Source organism: Dermacentor albipictus, chromosome 3 (genome assembly GCF_038994185.2).
Source record: "Dermacentor albipictus isolate Rhodes 1998 colony chromosome 3, USDA_Dalb.pri_finalv2, whole genome shotgun sequence".
NCBI classification, from domain to species: Eukaryota; Metazoa; Arthropoda; class Arachnida; order Ixodida; family Ixodidae; genus Dermacentor; species Dermacentor albipictus.
Genome location: NC_091823.1, coordinates 87621466 through 87641971, shown reverse-complemented (window position 1 = coordinate 87641971; position 20506 = coordinate 87621466).

Here is a 20506-nt window from a genome sequence, read left to right as displayed (position 1 = left end):
CGTGGAAAGCACCCTTGCATGGTCCTCTCTGCCATTATATGGACATTTTATTTCCAAGGCTCTTTCTTTGCGGCAGGTGCAAATTATAACGCCATCAGGAGAGGCAGCCAGAAATGGCCGCTCGATGGAGATTTGAAGTCCACAATCTCTGAAGACAAAATTCATATGTATGTACTATGACAAAGCCTTCGAGGCATCACTAGCCTTTCTTTCATGCTCTTTTCCCCAAGCAGTCTTTAATGACCAAAACTGTGCCCTTTCAGGATAACAAACTTTTCTGAGAAGCGACATTGCAGGATCATTCAACGACGTTCGGCATAATGATTTCGCAATAGATGCAGTGATGCGGCCTGCCCTGAATGCAAATTACTTTGTGCATTTTGTGTGCTCCCTCGTGCTTTCCTCAATGAGCTTTGCAAGCTGCAATATAAAAAAAATTATTACAGCCTATGCACACTCTTTTGCTGTTCTTTCTGTTATTTTTTAACCAAGCATGCAATGCTATAGATAGAAAATAGAGGCACTGCGGACAGTCATACTTTACATGTGGCTCAAGTGCTATACTTTGAGCCAGCTGGGAGCATTGCTACATCAGAGCACTCCATGTTGTGGGTTGATCATCCCGCTGCATGCTTGTGAAGATGGCACTTGAAAATTTTGTCGCAGCAGGAATGAAGTGATGAGCTTACTTTGGCTCCAGATGTAGCAGTGCTGGTCTGCTCCCACTTTTCTGGTACGCTGATAAATATTCTGACCACTCTTCCTTCGTAGTAGGTTGAACGTTCACCCTGCGCAGTTTCCCTCAACATGGCGTCTCACAGTCCATTACCAACTTCTTCATTTTTCAGAATGCAAAGCTCACATGCGACACACGTTTTGCTTCAACAAACTGTACAGGTGCGGCAGCCATGCATTCTCTTTATCTGTACGGGTTTGTCCATCCCGACTCTGCACAACAGTCTGTACATGAAATAGAATAGCATCAATGTGGGAACAAGCTTCCTCTATGCCTGCTTTACTTGTGCAGTTCGCAGCTTGCAGCTACCCATCTTCTTTCACAAGAAGCCAGGAGTGCACTGGTTTCTCACTCAGCGGAGTGGTGAACCTGCATAAAAGTGAGAATAAGCTGCTGAGAATACAAGCTATCAAAGTCTTTCCTTAGGGATTGTTACCTCGTAAAGCGTTTAGGAAAACCATAAACATCGCACTTGTGCCGAAGCAGCCAGGACTAGGCTGTTTTCCAACGAGCATTAGCAACCCACCAATAGGGACGCATGCATCAGGAACGCTAAGATGAACACGGTGGCAGAAGGCATGAATATTACTGTCTCGGCACTTGGATTAGAGATTGCTTGCTTTGCGATCAAACAATCGACGCACTTACGCCGCGATGTGAGATGTGCAGTCAAAAGTGGTTCGTGTAACGAGAAAACCTAAAGACTACATCACTTCTCGACTGTATGATATCACTGCGATACACAGCGCTTTAATCAGTAAAGACATGCCAAGAGATTGCCCGTTTTTCATCGAAAAGTTGGCACATTTGCATTGCTGCCGATGGCGCTACGCAGTCATGAAATTGTTCTGGTATCGCGACAATTCGAAAAGACATCAATGCTCGACATCACGCCGTCGCTTCAGTACACAACACGTGACGGTATCACTAGAAAATAAATGAGCTTACCTTTCCAAGGATGAGCACTCGGCTGTCGGCGAGGGCTTTGAGACGTGGTTCCTGCTGGTAAGGTAATTGTGAGTTTCCAACGCCTCGTAAGATTTCAGCGGTTCTCGAGTTATGAAGCTCGTTCCATGGACGCAGTATTCCTTAATATCTGTGAAATCTACACGTGGCAAAACGATCAAGTTCGCACTTCGCATCTGCTTCGTTCAAGTCAAGAGAGTCAAAAACACCGCCGCACAGGCGCACCTTTTCCCCATAGCGCAATTTTTCCGGCTCCTTCAGCCCACGCTTGTACGCGCTTAACCGCATGCTGTACGATCCACTACAGAAGCAAGTCTTCTGAACACTTCACTGCACCATTATCTTTGAAAAAAGATAAAAACAAAAGCAACAGCCGAGAACCTCGGTGGTAGTCCTAAGATGGCGTTCGCACTCGCCACCACGGATATGGCGACTGCCGCGTCGGCCGCAAGCGCCTCTTGCGGATGACTTCACGTGAATACCTACCATACTTTGCCTATTTAGGCGTATACTCCTTAGCCGCATCTTGAAACTGCTTACAATAACGAACCTTACTTTTTCCTCTTAGCTAATTAATGTTAGTTCACTGTGACACCCTTTACGTTATTGATAGATGCAAAGTTAATTCTGTGAGATCTGCCACGATAACCTTTACAGCAAATAGTTCCGAATGTTCATGCTGTTTGCGAGTATTTCTTCCGTGCAGCTGCACCGTTCCACTGTTTTTACATATTAGGGTAGATATAGGATCTTTGTAGAAATTTCTTAATCTGCAATTTATCTGCTTCGAGACTGCGCAATGCTTCCTCAATTGCTATAACGGTTACTCTCATCAACGCCTCTTCGTAATCTACGAAAGCCTTATGGGAGCGTTGGTTATATTAGGTTGAGGATTACGAACTAGCTTTGACCTACTGCGGTTATTGAACGTGCACCCAGTGCACCTTACATAAGCATTTTTGTACTCTGTCCTCATCAGGGTCCTCCATTCTGTCCCCAGTACAATCCCTAGACCGGAATCAAGCCCACAGTCTCAACCTTAGCAATGCAACGCTACATACACTGACCAACCGTGGCAGATGGTCAGCAATTTCGGTGGTGCTGTTTCTGACAAATAATGAAAGCGTCGTGAAATGAACCCTCTTGTCCCTATATGAGTATGGGCCTTCATTGATTTTATTGCGACATAGGCTCCTCTGCTATATACTTTAGGGTCAGCGAGCAGCCTGCAAACTTAATATATCCCAGATTGCTACAGAGCACTGACTGCGTCATCGCTTCCATTCGCAATTAGTAAATAAATAAATAAATAAATAAATAAATAAATAACAAGAAAAGGAAGAGAAAAGCAGAAAGAGAGGACAAGTTAAGAAATAAACAAAGGTTGCAGATTCATTTTAACTTTTATCGACACCTGCGTTTTCTTTCCTTAAAATTATTTTTTAAATAAATCTGCTTATCGTTGCTGTGGCCTTGCTCAAATTTTATAGCAAGATAGAATTTTATGGTCCTCATAGTTCAATATAACACTTGACTCTATCACTTCCCTGGTTCGTCAAGAATAAATGGCACCTTCGTCTGCGCCTCTAGGATACACGCCTTAGCAATTAATGGAAGCCAATGAACACCGATGTCTGGCAGTACAGCCATGCTTTGCCGTAGTGTAAGGCCCGGAAATTGCATATCCGACATTTTTGTAAACGTCACTCAATGCGAGCGGCGCTTACGAAGGCGAAATCACAGTTCCTTTCTTGATGGACCCGGGAAGTAGCGGTGTCAAGTGTTGAATTGAACGATCAATGCCACATATGCAATCCTCGTTAAGTAAACGCAAGATGCTCTTTCAGGAATTTAAGGGGAAAATCGGAAGTACCTGTACTATTAGAAGAGAAGCAGGAACCACAGTGGCGTGGCGTCGGCATGTTATTTATCTTTTTTAAAGGTACGAAAAAATTCGCACTCTTGCATTTAGGCTCCGGGGTAAATTTTTCCTCGCTATGTTTTTTTCTTGTCTTCGATCCAGTCGGCGTACACCTAGGGAAAAAATTCATTTCTCCTAGACTCCTAGCCACGTAAGACAACACACACCTGAAAAAACAAAACTGGTTTTAATTAGTCGCATTTCATAGCGGAACTTGTTATTAGTGAGTAGCGGCTGTTAGCATTAGCACTTTCTTCAAGCACTCGTATGCTTGAATGTAGATATATCAATTACAGTTGAATAAATTTTAAAAGAGCGTTTGTGGCGTTCAATATTAAATTATCAGGTTTTACATGGCAAAACCACGATCTGATTACGAGGCACGTCGTAGTAGGGGATTCCGGAAATTTCAATAACCTGCGGTTTTTTTAACGTGCACCAAAATCTAAGTACACGTGTGTTTTCGCGCTCATCGAAATGCGGCCGCCATGACCCTGATTGCGATCCCCGACCTCATGTTCAGCAGCCCAACACCATAGCGACTAAGCAACCATGGCGGGTGCTCGTGGTGTTCAGTCTTGCGCAGGTCTCCTTTTCCGCTCTTTTAATTTTACTTGATACCATGAGCGAACTACTAGCGCAACAACAAGCCTTGCTTAAATATGCATTTCGTAAGAAATACGTGTCCATTTATGGGCGCGGGAAGTTCGTACGGAATATGTAACGAGTGAGAAATAACTGAATGACAGAATAGTTATTAAGACAACATGAAATTATAAGAGAGGTAGTGCGTTAAAAAAAAGGTCGTATAATTTACACGGGCCAATGCAGAGACAGTTCCTTCCCCGCGCAAGTTTTTTTTTCTTTGGCGTTCCGTCATCACAACGAAATGTATACATATGTGCCATTGTTGCGCACCGGTTGATAGAAACATTTCGGAAGCCGTGAGCCGAAGCTTCCTAAAGGAACTTAGTTGCCTGGCCTCATGCCCACGCGGGGTGCCCATAAAGCGCTGCAAGCCGAACTGATCACCAGTAGTCTGGGAGACGACGCAGTAGTAAATCCCATACCCTAACGCCATTAATTGTCGTTGCATTGGTCACGTCCGTGGAAGGAAGCAGAGCAAAGGGGACATTTATAGGTCCGCGGGAAACCGAGCGCTTAATAGTGACATTAATTGCGTTAGGCGCCCGTGGCTCTATTGCTGGCGGCTCTTTTCCCTTTTTTTCTTCTTTTTTTGCACCGTGATTTTTTCTGTATGCGCGTGTTTCCAATGTCTATGCACAGCCTTTTCTTTCGGCTTAGCTAAAGCACTAAAGGCTACCAGAGATAGGGGGAGAAAATAAGAGATGAAAGGGCGTGGGGTTAACCAGAGTAACTATCCGGCTGGCTACGCTTCCCTGGGGAAAGGGTAGAGAAGATGAGAAAGGAACACAAGATGTCAAAGGAATTTGTCGGCACAAGCACGAGGAAGGCAATTGAGGGCGCCAGCTTTTCATTCAGTCCTGGCTCTTTAAAAAAAAAACACACACAAACAAACTAGGTATTTTAGAGCACCTCGAGCTGGCGTCGGCTGGGACTAGGGTGTTATAATTTGGTCCTCCGTAATGGTACTGTTGTCAACCTTGTCGAGCGCGAAGTGTAGCGCTTTTCCTTGTGCATTGAATTGAGACCATTGCGCAGAAGGTGTGCGATTGTCTCTTTGTGGACTCAAAATTCAAATTCAGTACTCCAGAGGCTTCAACGGAGCAAACGAAGTGCGAAGTTACGGCAAGGAAAGCGACTGACGAGACTCCAATCCGGACGCATGTTTTCAGCGCGGGATCAGGAGAAGCTACAGACGAGTGCATCGTATAAATGTGACAATGAGCCAAACGATGCATGAACTAGACCATATTCGAAAGAAAATGACGAAGTAGAGTAGCCAATGGCGCTGTTGTGAGATCGGTACAGGCCCTTTGGCAGTGATGACGTCATAATATATATATTAGTGTGGGTGCCTCATGTGAGCACTTGGAAGAGCCAGTACAGAGAGGTTCTGCATGGATTAACATGATTGAAACGAGAGCAGGTAACGCCATGTCCTCCTTATTATTTTTTTATGATGGTAGAGATGGCTATAAGCTTGCAGAAAAGTAATGCATACTCGTATGTACGCACTTCCTTCTGTTCATTATCATCACTTATCACTCATCTGTTTTCCCTTCTTCGTTCCCTGGTCTAGGTTATAAAGACAGAACGACCTGCAGGACAGGCCGACCTCACCGTATTATTGTAAATAATTTCATTAATTTCTCTCTATCCGTCTATTTCGCGATGGCATAAGTAAAAGAAGTGAGCCTAGAGTACTTGTGAAGCATAGCACGGACAGTGCCCCAAAACGCTTGCAGAAATTTTGTAAGCCTTCGCTGTCTGGTTCGTGGCAGATGGTGGTGTTGCAGGTTGTGTGATTTGTTCACTCCGGCTTTGTGCGGTAGAGTGGGCTAGTTGCCACGCTTGAACAGCGCTGACGTGGACACAAATGATGTCTCACAATAGATCCAGGGAACATATTCCGTGATCACCCATCTCGCTTTCTAAAGCAAAACCTTCTTTTGGATCCTGTAAATAAATTTCGGCACAACTCATCTCACGGTGACTGTTGACAGTAATGCGACTATCATTCACGCGACGCAGCGACACACCGTATTCTGGTACGTATTGTGACGTCCTTTCAGAATGGGTATCGGTAATTCCGAGATTTCCATTGCTTCGGCTGCATGCGACACACACTGTCTCCGGAATAGGCCCGCTGTGCTGACACTCACTTGCCAGAGTTGGTCGTGACCATGACTACATGACGAGGACAGTATGACGACAGCGCATTGAAGACGCTGGAATGACGTTGACGGAATAAAGAAGGTGGTATGACGACGATGTAGCAAGGACAATGGGATGAAAATTTTGAAATGATTACGATGGTGTAACGAAGGCAGCGTGATGACGTGAATTACGACGGCATCACAGCGATGATATGACAACCATTGCTTGATGAAGACTCCGCAACGACGATGCAATGACGCCGATAGCGTGACGATGGTGGCATGATCCCGACTGGATGTCAACAGCATGATAACAATGTAATGACAATGAAGAAATGAAATAGTTATAACAGCGAAGGCAGTCGCGAGGATTTGGATCTATTTTTGACGCACACGTAACCGAAGTTCTCGTTGCTAAATTAATCCCGGCCTCAACACTGAGGGTGCAAAGGCTAGTCCATGTTTATAGCTGTGTAATTTCTTTGAATAATCATCTTCTTTCACTTATTCATTCATACCGCCCTCTGGCATTATCATAATAGTCTAGCACGCGGCTGCCGTATAAGGCGGATTGCGTCGCGTGATATTACGTTGTAATTGGTGCGTGACGAAGATATTATGCTACGAGCACGCCGATCAGTCAAGCGGTGGCGTCAAAGCTGACAAGGCTGCAGGTAGTGCACCAATCAATGCGCGGTCATTTATTATATGTTACTTTATAACGGTGCTCATTTGCCGTGATACCATTTTCCAGAGGCATGCACCCGGCGATGAAACATTGCGGGGCACGAGATCTGAGAGAAAGCGAAATATTTCCGCAACCTCACAGCGCAGTGTCGTATTCGCATTTCGGGTACCGACTAGAATACGCTAGCAACATTGTCGCATACAGTTTTACTGGCTGCTGCTAAATGCTGCTCATGAATTGAACATTTTCTGAGATACCATGACCTGTAAGCTATTGTCGCTGGGTGCACATGCAAAACACTAATAGTTACATCAGACAGCCTGGGAAATGCAACAAAGAGTGAATAAGCGAAGCAGGCTTCTTCCAACCATGGTTTTTTTTTATGGTGCAGTTGTATAATTCCGCCGCCATTGTTTGCGCCAGTGCCCCAATATATGTTCGGAGATCAAAAATGCAATAATATTGTTGTTGACCTTCATTTCATTGCATGAATTACTTACTTATCTACATATTTCCAATGACGCACTGGATTTATTTAGTCAGGTTGTAATCACGCACGACTGGAATTTCGTGTTAAGAAAAAAGAACGTAAACGAAGCATATAACGCGCTTCTTGAAGCTTTTGTGCGCATTTACGTTGCGCATTTTCCTTTCAGACAGGTCAGACGTTCAAAAAGGATACGGAAACCGTGGATCACCAACGAGCACGTCAAGCTGATAACAAGCGAAAACCGCGTTTATCATACTTTCCTGCACTCGAGATCAGAAATTAAACTTAAAGAATTTAAGAGAGAAAGGAATAGATTGAATAAAACTAAGGCAATTGAAAATAGATAACTATCCACGTGTTTTTTTCTGAAATTAAGAAGAAGCATCTGGATGTGGTTTGGAAAGTAATAAATAGCGTCTTAGATCGTGAAACTAAAAGCAAAATACCCAAGTCGTTAACTGATAATAATCGTGTACTTAGCGGTGAAGCGCTGGCTGACCACTTTAATACTCATTTTGTGAACGCAGGTGTAGCGTACAGCCATGACTCCCAAGTTGCTTACTCACTGAATAATAGTATTGCTAATACTATATTTATAGAACCAACAAATGAACATGATGTGTTTACAACAATAATGAACTTAAATAAAAGCAAAGCATTAGATATCGATAATTTACAAATCAAGCCAATAAAATACGTTATGGAACACTTGCCTGTCACTCGTGCGTTGGTTCACATATTCAATTTAGCAATTGAGTCGGCTACTTTCCCAGATCGTATGAAACGAGCTAGCATATCGGTGTTATTCAAACACGGTGATGTAAATAAAGTATCCAATTACCCGCCAATATATGTATTACAAATTTTCTTCCAAGGCACTAGAAAAAATTATTTCTACACGGCTGAAAAAATTTCTCGACAGACATGACGTTATAACAAATTCGCAATTTGGCTCTAGAAAGGGAAGATCTATGGAGACAGCTCATTTATCTTTGAAAGAAAATATTGTGTTAGCTATAGACGATGGGAATTTCGCCCTCGGGATTTTTATTGACTTCAGCAAGACGTTTGATTGCCTCAATCATGACATTCTTATATCTGAACTTTCTATGTATGCAGTTCGCGGCGGTCCCCTCGCCTTGATGAAGTCACACATGAAGAATAGGACACAGTGTGTATGTATCGATATTGTCCAATCTTCTTTTTTGGCAATTAAAAATGGCGTGCTACAAGGAAGTGTTTTGGGCCCACTATTATTTAGCTTATACGTTAATGCACTTAGTAAATATTGATACTACAGTTGATTTCTTTATATATGTAAATGATAGCACTTTAGACTTTACTCGAAAGGATGCGAACCAACAAATTATTAGGTGTAATGCACTGCTACGTAATCTGTCTGAGTGGTCACAGTTAAATAGAATCAGAAATAATCCTGCTAAGACGAAAGCTGTTCTTTTTAGAGCAAGAAATAAAATGTTTGAACTGCAACATTCAATAACTTATTTAGATAACAATATTGAGCTAGTTAACCAACATAAAATACTTGGTATAAATTTTTCCTGTCATCTAAATTGGGATGCTCATTTTAATTAACTTCGCAGTAACTTTTCGCAGTTGACGGGGTGCTGGCTCACTGTAGAGCTCTCATGCCGGCAAAAAGCAAGTTACAAATTTATCATGCATTGTTTACCTCCCAATTTAATTATTGTAGTTTAGTATGGGGAACGACAACGCAAACAAGCATGAATAAAATAATTACATTACAAAGGGCACTCCTCCGGCACATTGTCAGTACCAATCCCTTATTGACGACAAAAACTTTGTCAGAGAAATACCAAGTTATATGGGCACACCACTATTATGAATATCGCGTTTTACATATGTTTTATTTTACAAAAAAAGAATTAAGGAATTGGCTTACATCCATAGCGGCCTTGCAGTACCATAATATACCGGTACATCTAAGAAACCCTGATCCTTGGTATGTACGACGTTTTCGCACTGAATACAAATTACAATCCATTAAACACAATTTACCGAAAATCTTTAATAATTACACTGACCCTTCTAATTTTTCTCGCAGGGAAATGAAGATTCAGCGAATGCACGCAGAGTGCCTCAAGCGGCCAGTCGCGCGGCAGTTTTGCGTGCATTTGCGGGCACCTTTCACGTTCGGAAAAACTCTTTTATGCAGTCCGTATTGAGCAACACAAAGCAGTATTAGGAGTTTTTCATGTCGCTCTACAAGTTTCTTTTTTATGCTTTAAATATAATAAGATATTTGGGAAGTTTATTAATTAATTAAGACTAATTATCTAATAGACGAGATGAAAACAATAATTTGAGTATCTCCAAGCGACGGCAAACAACGTTACATTGGTTCTGTCCTGCTACGTGGCATTCGCATACTTTTAAATTCTGGCTAAAGTTAGATCGGACCCTCTGCATATATTTCTGTGCGGTGACTATGTGGTGATTGAAGAAGCCTCCTGTGTACCTTGCTGTTCCAGGAATAGTGAAGAAAGCTAGCCTGAGTGATTGCATATTGCAATCACTCAGTTCAGCCCTTAGGCGCTGCCGGGCAGCCACCATTGTTTCCGCATTACAAAGAATAAAGTGGCCTTCACCCTCATCGGCGCCTACATATCTCCATATAGTCGGTTCGACGGCGACCGATTGCGAGACATCCTGACGGCGACTACTGGACCCTGGATTATCATGGGAGACTTTAATGCTCATCACTTGGCTTGGGGAAGCTCCAGAATAGATTCCAGGGGCCGGAAACTTGTGGAATTTGCTTCCGACCATGAACTTAGCATTATGAACGATGGCAGTCCGACGTACTTGCGTGGTTCGAACTTTAGCAGTTGCTTAGACTTCACCTTGGTGTCACGGCAACTTGGTCAAAATGTTCGATGGTTCTCTGGCATCGAGACTCATGGTAGTGACCATATTCCCACCTACTTAAGTATCACTGGATTTGGAAGCTTCTCCTCTTGTACTTCCCGACTAGTATATATAAGGTGGTCAACGTATAAGACAAAGGTGGAAGAGGCATGCAAAGAAGGATTTACCGGCACCATTGAGAACCTTATTACAAGTGTACTGGAATCGTCTAAGTACACATTTACATCCGCTAAAAAACGTACGGATTTTGACATGGAGCTTGAGCGACTTCGAACGATTCGCAGAAGAGCCGAGAGGCGATACAGGTGCACGAAGTCAATTCATGACCTTAGAGTCGCTCGACGTATACAGAAGAAAATCCAACGTCGTATGGACAGGCTGGAGGAACAACGGTGGAAGACGTTCTGCGAATCACTTGACCCCCGCAAGCCAATGTCTATCATATGGAGGACGGTGCGCGGCCTCGGCTCGTCTCCACAGCAACGACACCCATTCTCATCCCTAGCCCTCTATCAAGGCCGCTCACAGGTCGATATAGCCGAAGACTTCTGTGTGAAGATTGCGGGCAGTGTGGTCACCATCAGTAGCGAAATTCTGGGTGAGGTTCCTGCGACACGCTTCCCAGAATTGAATGTGTCCTTCTCACTTGAGGACTTGGACGCTGCTCTGGCCTCATGCAGGCGCTCATCGTCGCCAGGACCAGACGGCATCACCTACGCTGCTTTATGCCACCTAGGTGAAGATGGCCGAAGCAGACTTCTGGAATGTTATAACCAGTCATGGAATGATGGCGTCGTTCCTGAGCGGTGGAAGCCCAGCCGCTTGATACCACTCCTGAAGCCTGCAAAGTCGCCACTTGACCTAGCGTCCTACCGACCCATTGCGCTGTCCAGCTGTGTTGGGAAGGTCATGGAAAGAATGATTCTCACCCGCCTAGAATGGTATCTTGAGCGCCACAACGTATACCCCGATGCCATGGCTGGTTTTAGAAGAGGCCGTTCCTCTATTGACAACGTCATCGACCTAGTCACGTCTGTACAACAAGAAAAACACCACAAGCGTATATCGGTTGCACTATTCCTCGACGTGAAAAGCGCCTATGACAATGTAACGCATGAAGCCATCCTTGATGCCCTGGAAAATAATGGAATTGGTGGACGAATGTTTCGGTGGATTCGGAGCTATCTATTCAAAAGATCCTTCTTTGTGCACAGTGCAGATGGCCGAACTACTAACCATTACACTTACCGTGGCGTCCCTCAGGTTGGGGTTCTTAGCCCCACTTTGTTCAACCTTGCAATCCTTGGCCTTGCCGACGTTCTACCGCATACAGTAAACCTTTCAATATATGCTGACGATATATGCATATGGGCCTCGGCAGTTACACGTCTCCAGGTGCGTGCATGGCTCCAAAAAGCAGTGACCCTAACATCATCGTACCTGCGTGCGCAAGGCCTAAGCATTTCGACCGAGAAGTGCGCCTTAGTCGCCTTTACCCACAAGCCCATGACCTGGTACCCCATTTCTATTGACCACCAACCAATTTCCTACGCAAACACTCACCGATTCCTAGGCGTTATTATAGACAGAGACCTTTCATGGAGCCCCCACATCTCATACTTGAAGAAGAGGCTTATTTCTATCTCCCATATACTAAAGTTTCTTGCCGGTAAAACGTGGGGCACATCCGTGGCATCTATGCTTCAACTATACAGGACGCTCTTCCTAGGATACTTGCGATACAGCACACCAGTGCTGTCCGATGCTAACAAAACTAACATCCATGTCCTACAGAGCATTCAAGGCCAAGCCCTTCGAACATGTCTGGGGCTACCTCGAAATGCTTCAACCATGGCAACATTTGTCACCTCGAGAGACAACCCAATAAGGACCTATATAGATATCGACGCACTCCGGGCGCATGTTCGCCATATATCCAGAGTCCCTGACCGCCATCTCGCTCACTTGCCTGAGAAAAGACCCAAGGCAGCGTTCTCCATATCAATTGCGGCTAACCGGCACTCTTTGTCTTTGAGGCACTCACCCGCAACAAGAACGCCATCCCCTATGTGGTGATTGAAGAAGCCTCCTGTGTACCTTGCTGTTCCAGGAATAGTGAAGAAAGCTAGCCTGACCACCGCGGCTCTCAAGCAGATTACATTGGAACTTCTGCATTGTGCACACGCTAACCGAATTCATGTTGACACGGATGGTTCCATCTCAGAAAATTCTACGGGCGCCATTTTTCTACCATCTCAATCGGTCGTCATCAAGTTCAAGACTTCACACGTAACGACATCTACAGGTTCTGAACTGGCCGCTCTTCGTGCTGCTGTCGAATACATTGAAAAAGAACCGCCCAACAAATGGGCAATATTTTGTGACTCGAAAGCAGCCCTCCAGAGCTTGCGAAGTTTACGACATGGCAATTATAAACAGCTGGTGTCACAAATCAACGAAACCTGCCATTACGCATCTGAAAGAGGACATGATATCATATTTCAGTGGCTGCCGGGACACTGTGGCATCGTTGGTAATCACCTCGCCGATGACGCTGCCCGACGTGCTCAGGCTGGCTCACCGACACTCCTTATTCCTTTATCCAGAGTCGACGCTGCAAGAGAGCTTCGCAGTCTTGCTCGTGCAATCACGTTAGGTTGCTGGCATACACCACAGAACTCTAAGTGTCGTTTACACAGCCTCGACCCATCACTGAAACTTACATTACCAGCGAACCTTCCACGACGTGACGCAACACTGCTGTGTCGGCTGTGGGTAGGAGTAGCATTCACCAACTCCTACAGCTACCGTATTGGAGTGGCGGACTCACCAATGTGCGCTAAGTGCAAGTGCGAAGAGACCATCAGTCACCTTCTGTGCCACTGTTCTCGCTTCGATAATCAACGTGAGACTCTCCAGTGTGCCTTAAATAGACTGGATGACAGGCCATTTACGGAAGCGAAGATCTTGGGAGCCTAGCCTCACAGTTCATTGGCCCAGAGAGCAGTTCGAGCGCTTTTGCGCTACCTGAAGGCAACAGACTTGAGTGCCCGACAATAGACATCCTACACTTAAGTTCTCTCTCTTCCTCTTTCACTCCCCATTCCCCGCCCCACGTGTAGGGTAGCAAACTGGACTCAGTCTGGTTAACCTCCCTGCCTTTCCGTCTTCCCTTCTCTCTCTCTCTCTCCCCCCCCCCACCATTGAGGGTATGAGCCATCGTTCATTGCTGCGCGTCTCATATGTGGGTCTATTCTCTTTTAAGCTTGCTATGTTTGTTATTAAGTTGCTTCTATTTTATGCGTTGCATATTGCAATCACTCAGTTCAACCCTTGGGCGCGGCCGGGCAGCCACCATTGACCTTTAGCGCAACCACGTGACGTGACGTCACGAGAGCCGGAGGAAAAGCTGGGCCCCAACTCACGCAATATGCGACGCATTCTTGGCTTAAGCAAGCTAGGCCTGGCCATTTTTAACTATTTATAGACTGTTCGAGGTCCTTGGGAGTGAACTTGGATGAATACCGTGGTTTATCTTTGTGATATTTTAAGCCGACATCAGCGACAACAACGCTAAATGAAATTTAGTATACAAATTGTAGAGGCATGGACACGGTTGCAAAAGACTTTACGGCAGTAGAACCTCGTTACCACTGCCTAATTCTCGCTCACAAAAGACTTACGGAAAGAATTACATTAAAATACATCCGCTATAGCTCTCGGGCATGTCGGCGAGAACGTGCTGTCTTCACAAGCAATGCGTGCGTATACACTGCAGCAAACCATTCATCCGTCCTGGTCGCCCATACGCCAAGGTTGCCGGGAGCCAAAGTTGTTGCATTAAGCAGTTCCTGAACCAGAGGGGGAAACACAAAAGCAGCGAGCGAGAGATTTCTGAACTACTTGATTGAAAGAAGCGGCCCATCCGATTGGAATGCTGTCACTGTGGACGACTGCGAATTGCAGGAAATCTCATGGAGAATAATCTTCTTCCATCTTTCTTCATTCCATCTTGCTGAAAATAACGGGCGTTCGAAGCGACAAAATAGCGGGAACAGAGTCATTTACTATTGATTAGTTTTTCTTCCACATGGGATCATCTCGCATTGAAAGAAGAAAGAAAAATATAAGCTCCTGTTGTTCCGAAGAATGGCGGATAACATGGAAACGACTGATGAAAAGAAGCAATCTTCGTTGCTACAACACAATCACTGCATTCAAAGGTGCATAGGATATAGAGAAACAATCGCAAGTGGAAATACGCCGAGAGGGAAAAAAATTCATGAGAGCAACTTTATTTCTGGGTACAAGGAAAGCAAACCAGAATCCTCGTACGTATAATATTTATTCGCCAAGAAACGCACAAGACAACCCAGCACATGGTATCTCTGACCGCAAGGAAAATTCATTATATTTTGAGAGGTAAAATGGCGGCATTTGGGTAGCGCGGTAGTCGCCAACAGAAGTGCTATTTGTGAACAAGAACAAATTACTAACGCGCAGGCCGGTGTGTGTACTGCATTGGTGAAAATAGTTCCGCCTTCATCTCAATAGCTTTTTGATCTAATGTCCCTTTCTGTTGTATCAGAAATTGCCTCCGTCCTTTATATTTTGTCTCTGAGGCAACAAGCTTCCCAGGTTCTACTTGAGCACGTTCTAATCAGATTTTTATCTCAGTCAGGTCAGCTTTACCAGAGCATCTATTACATATACTATATTACTGCGAATGGCTGTTATTTTTGGCTTTGGTCGTTTCCGCATGAAAGTTACTGCAGACTTGGTTTGGACGATGGAGAATGAAAATATGTTGGTGTAGTAATAGTCATTGGGAGACCGTAAAATTTATCTCTGAGTATATTTCAAGTTTGTCCTACAGGCTAACGCTTCACTTTGTGCAGCGCGATTACTGTTCGACGCATCTTTTGTGTTTGTAAGCCTGCAATAAGAGGTATATTTTGTTCATTTGATTAGTGATACTACAAAGGCCTTCTTTACACTTTACGCACGCCACTAAGGGGCTGAATTGAAAAATAAACCCGGCAATTCAAGGACACACGCTCCTACGCTACATCTCAGCCGTAGAACCTACTTTGTTCCTCATCCGCAGCTCAATAGAGATCAAGCTTTAACGCTCCGTCTACTACAAACGAATACGTATCCCAATCTGTCGCTCTAACATAAAATCTATCCGGATACTTACAACAATGCTACCTGCCACGATTGCGGAGAAATAGCCACGTTAGACCACATGCTCTGGCGGTGTGCCCGATCACACTCTATTCATCGATAATAGCTCCGCCAGATGGGAGGTGGTTCCCCGCAGCCCTCTTCTGGCTGACCAACTCTGGGCTGTCCAACAAGCCGACGATGGGGCCGAGAGGCTCGGCCTTCCGATGCCCACGTGGAAGCGGCCCGCTTCGTGAAGACTCACGATTTGCAGGACTTCATTAAAGTTTTGCCATACCATACCATGAACAACGGGTAACCACCAAATATTGGGCTCTGTGATAATTCTAGCTATAGATGTGTGCATATCGCAATTCCACATTATAGCCGCGAAAGTTGCAATGCAGCGTATCAAATTAATGATAGGTTCACAGGCCTTGGCGTCGTGATTCCAGAAAAAGGTTGTTTCTAGAAAATGTGTAATACTTTAAACATGTTTTGAGTACTCAAGCAAGTGCTAAATTGTCTAGTCAGTAAAACTGCGCTAAAAGTCTTTCATTGTGAAAGTATAAGCCATGATCAAACCGAGAACGGCACTTCGAATGTACTGTTTTGCAATGCTTTCTTTCTATGCATTTATTCGTTAAGTTTTAACTTCGCTTCATTTTATATAACTTTTTTGACGATCCTGGACTACGCCGACAGGAAACAACAATACTTTGCCGACTGTGACTTGGAGCCACTTTCAGAAAATAATTTGTTTTCCGCACCCGAAAAGAAGGCAGCGCTGCTTGTGACCACTGCGCAACGAGGAAACTATGGAACATGTTCTTTACCACCGTATTCGATACAGCGCACACAGGCAGTCACTCGTGGCCGCGTTGGCCCGTCTTTACAACCGGTCACTTTCGGAGCAGACAGTCCGGTAACGCCGGCCTATACAGTTGTCACACTGCAAGTCGGTCAATGCACTCCCAAAGTATATTTTGGGTTGAAGTATCGTACCGTTGAAGTATTCCACACGTTACAATACAGGGTAGAGGGTAGCCAACCGGAGATAATGCCTGGTCAACCTCTCTGTCTTTCATTTGCCTCTCTCTCTCTCTCTCTCTCTCTCTCGTGAAGACAGTCGAATTGAGTCCAGTGTCATCGCGGAAATTTCACGAGGCGTCTCGGTTCCTCTTAAAGCATTTAGGTAATGTGGACTTTGCCTGTGATTGGAAACGCTATGCGTATTATTTTCCCTGCGTTATTTCAGGGGGTGGGCGGACCGACGCGCCATCGATTGCACCGAAGGGCCCGAGATTGCGGGATTGCGTCCTATTCCGTCTCGCTGAGCGCCTTGTTGAATTCACCAGTCTCGCGCGGCGTTTCTTAATGACGACACGCTGAATGACATACATACACCTTCTGAGTTTCTGACACCTAGATGGAGCAATTCACGGCCTAGCTGTGTCACAAGTATGTAGATCCGCCTGCGGCCCGCAACGTTTCGGTCCGCCTCTCCTCCTCCTCCTCCTCCTCCTCCTCCTCCAGTTTAGCAACTCCTGGAGGGGGGATGGGTGTATTCTGCAAGTGTCCACCTACTGGACATGTCCACTTCGTCTGCTGCTGCGGTGCTGATTAGCTGGTGACGCCTGTCTCCTTCTGACGTGTACCCCAGCCCAGCCAGTCAGAACTTCAGCAGTAGACAAAATGGAGATGTCCACTAGGTGGACACAGAGAATAAAGATTACCTTCCCTGGACTCAACAAAGTATACGGCCCGCTCTATAGACCAGAATTTCTCGCGTCTGTTGGTTTCACCACTTTTCTTTTTTTGCTATGGTGATTATGTTGATGATGATGGTGGGAACGCTGCTTTGGGACTGCGGGAACGGTGTGGGCCACAACGGGCCACAGTGCGTCTGCGGTTGTGAGTTTCTTGCGTTCGTAGCTTCTGAAAGCGCTACAGCTGTCTTGTCGGCTCTGTAAATGAGTAGGTGTGTCTTTTTCGGATGAGATAATTATACCACAAAAATTATAAAGCGAGTGCACGCTGCGGCGTTGTCTGCTTCAGCGTAGCTGCAATATCATCTGCTTCACTGCAATTGCAACTTTGAGCAGCGGACCAAGTTTCTTTGTGCGTGTTCTGCGTATTTATACACGTTTTTTGGACCAGAGGTAGGGTTTGAAAGGGACTAGACGTCATCTAGTAATTAGTACATTGAATTTAAAAGGTGTTTAACGTCTCTGGGCCACGCGCTAGCGAAATACTTCGTGCTGAATTTTTATCTTGCTTTGTTGCCTGTATTATGGCATACCCTTAGCATACCGCGATCGAGGTATGCTAAGGGTATGCATTACATGTTTTTGCATGCTGCACACAGTCGCCAGAAAGCTCCTGGCTTACTGTTTACCTAACAACTGTGTAAAACCATTACCGAATGGTGTTTCTTTAGGTGACGCGGAAAACTCGTGCGACAAATGCAATCACAATAACACAAGCTTCTCATGTTTCTTGTGTGTTATAGGGTTGTTGCATGAGCAGTGTCTTCTTTCTTTGCTGGTTCTTAGCACAGTTAATATCACCACAGTGCCGCCGGACCAATAAATTGTATGCAAGCCGCGTCGTAGAATATCAAAAAAGCAAACAGCTCAGCAGGTGCGGTAAGAACAGGTCGAAAATATATCACAGCAAACGAACACGCACCGCATGTACCAGCATTTTCGCCGTTCTCCCGCAGTCCCCGCGAGAAGGTAGCACCTGCTTTCGATAGTAGCTGCGCGGCTGACAGCACCTCTACGAGGCTATAAAAAATCTGGTTTATAGTGCGTTTTAATGCTCGAGCAGCGCTGTTGCCGACCCTACATCTCGATTAACACACTGCAGTGGCATGGCGCAAACTAGGTGGGGTGATGAAACTAATAAATTTGCAGGCGCAAGTTGGAATCAGCTACGGCAAAACAGGATTAATTAGGCATCGCTGGGAGAGGCCTTCATCCTGCAGTGGACATACAATCAGACTGAAGATGATGGTGATGACTGCGCAAAATATGAGTCTGAGGGAAAACCAACAGCATTTTTCTGTTAGATGGCTCGAGGTAGCCGTGATTAGAATGACGGGCTTGAAATCGCGGGATTGTAATCATTGGTTCGGACCCAGGCACACAATTCTTGCTTCTGTTTTTTCATCGCTTTTTGACTCTACATAGTTCTATGGCTGAACAAAAGGTTGAGAAATGAGCGAACGAACACGATCGGCACATTTTCCTAGTTTGTAACCTCTTCTCATCTAAAAAAATGAAGCTGTCATGTAAAATGACTTTGTGCTTGGCAAATGAACGAACACAAGTCAATATGGAAGACCCACAGCTGGCCGATTATGAGATGATGACAGCGAGGCACCGGCCAGTCAAGAATGATTGGGTTTGTTGTAAGTGGTTTACGCTTTAGCCGAGTATATCGTCATGAGAAACCAGTAATGAATATAAAAAGGCTCCAAGTGCGCGGTGCCATCGTTATGCGCGAATAGAAGTCAAGGCATCCAGCACCACTCTCGTATTACGAAAATAGCTTCGACCTGCAACAGCTGCGACCCACGTGCTTCTAGTCAGGGGAACACTCTTACAATGCGCACTTTCGAAATGTTGCCTCGGAAGACGCGCGGGAAATGAATTGCTTAATCTCACGCTACATTGCGTGGCGGGAACCGCTAGAGGCATGTGACAACCTTTCACTGCTCTCGGCGCCAGGCAATGTTTCATCGTTGCATTGAAAAACTAAATTCGCGTTCAACAATTTCGTGCTCGTCAAAATTGTCAGTGACAGCAGGTGCGCGTCAGCGGAGAGGGTGCTTACGAAACAAATGCGTAGGGCGCGTATGCGACATACAGCATTGCGATATTATTTGGCTACCTGGCATTGCATTAAAACGCACATGTCAGTGCTTTATTGCGAAGAAGGTGACTTGGGAAGCAACTGTCGAAGCCCTGTCCGCGAACCATTTCTGAACTCATTTAAAGCCAGGCTATTATTTTGCTCTTCTTTTGACGTTTCCACTATTGCTGCTGCTGTCTCATAGACCGCGTCGAGAAGTAGTTCAGAGCATGTAGCATATTGTCACGTAGTAGTGACGGCGAAGAAGCTAGCGTTTTATTGGGCAAACGTGTGCCCTCAAAAGCAGGCGATGCTCAAAGGACAACGATAGCGGCGAACACAGTCCGCGTTCGTGGAAAATCTGCCGGTCAAGCGCGTCGGCTTTTATACATCGGTCATAGAAGGCTCCAGAGTAATTGCTGGTGCCCGCGTGTCTTCTGGTTTTCTACAAAATTCTACACAATTTGCGTCGCACACGCAATCAGATTACAAAAGCTTAGCTCACAGACAACGGGTAGAAACATCGATAACATTCGAGAAACTTCCGATACATGCGGGCGCGTCCCGCGCTGAGCGACAACATTGGTTAGACGGTGAAAAGCAGTCACCCGGAAAAGATAAACAAGTACAATATACATGGCAGGAGCGCATCGCGGTGATACGGTGACATCATAAACTCCTTTGGGACATATTAGACGTTTCCAACTTGTCCCGACAATGCCCTCTGGAGCTCCCTATAGGCGTCATCACAGTACCCTCTACACTGCGTGAAGCCCCGCAAAGGCACTGCAGAAGCTGCAACGTTTACCTTTGTACCGTTGTACTCACAAGCAACAGTCCAAAAGGACGGGTACATAGAATGGTAATGAGTAGGTAGAAAGGGGTAGCAGAGCTGACGCCTTCACGAAAGGAGTGAATAACAGCCTTGCCATTCTTCGCTCGTGGCAGCTCTCATACGTGGGAGGAGCGC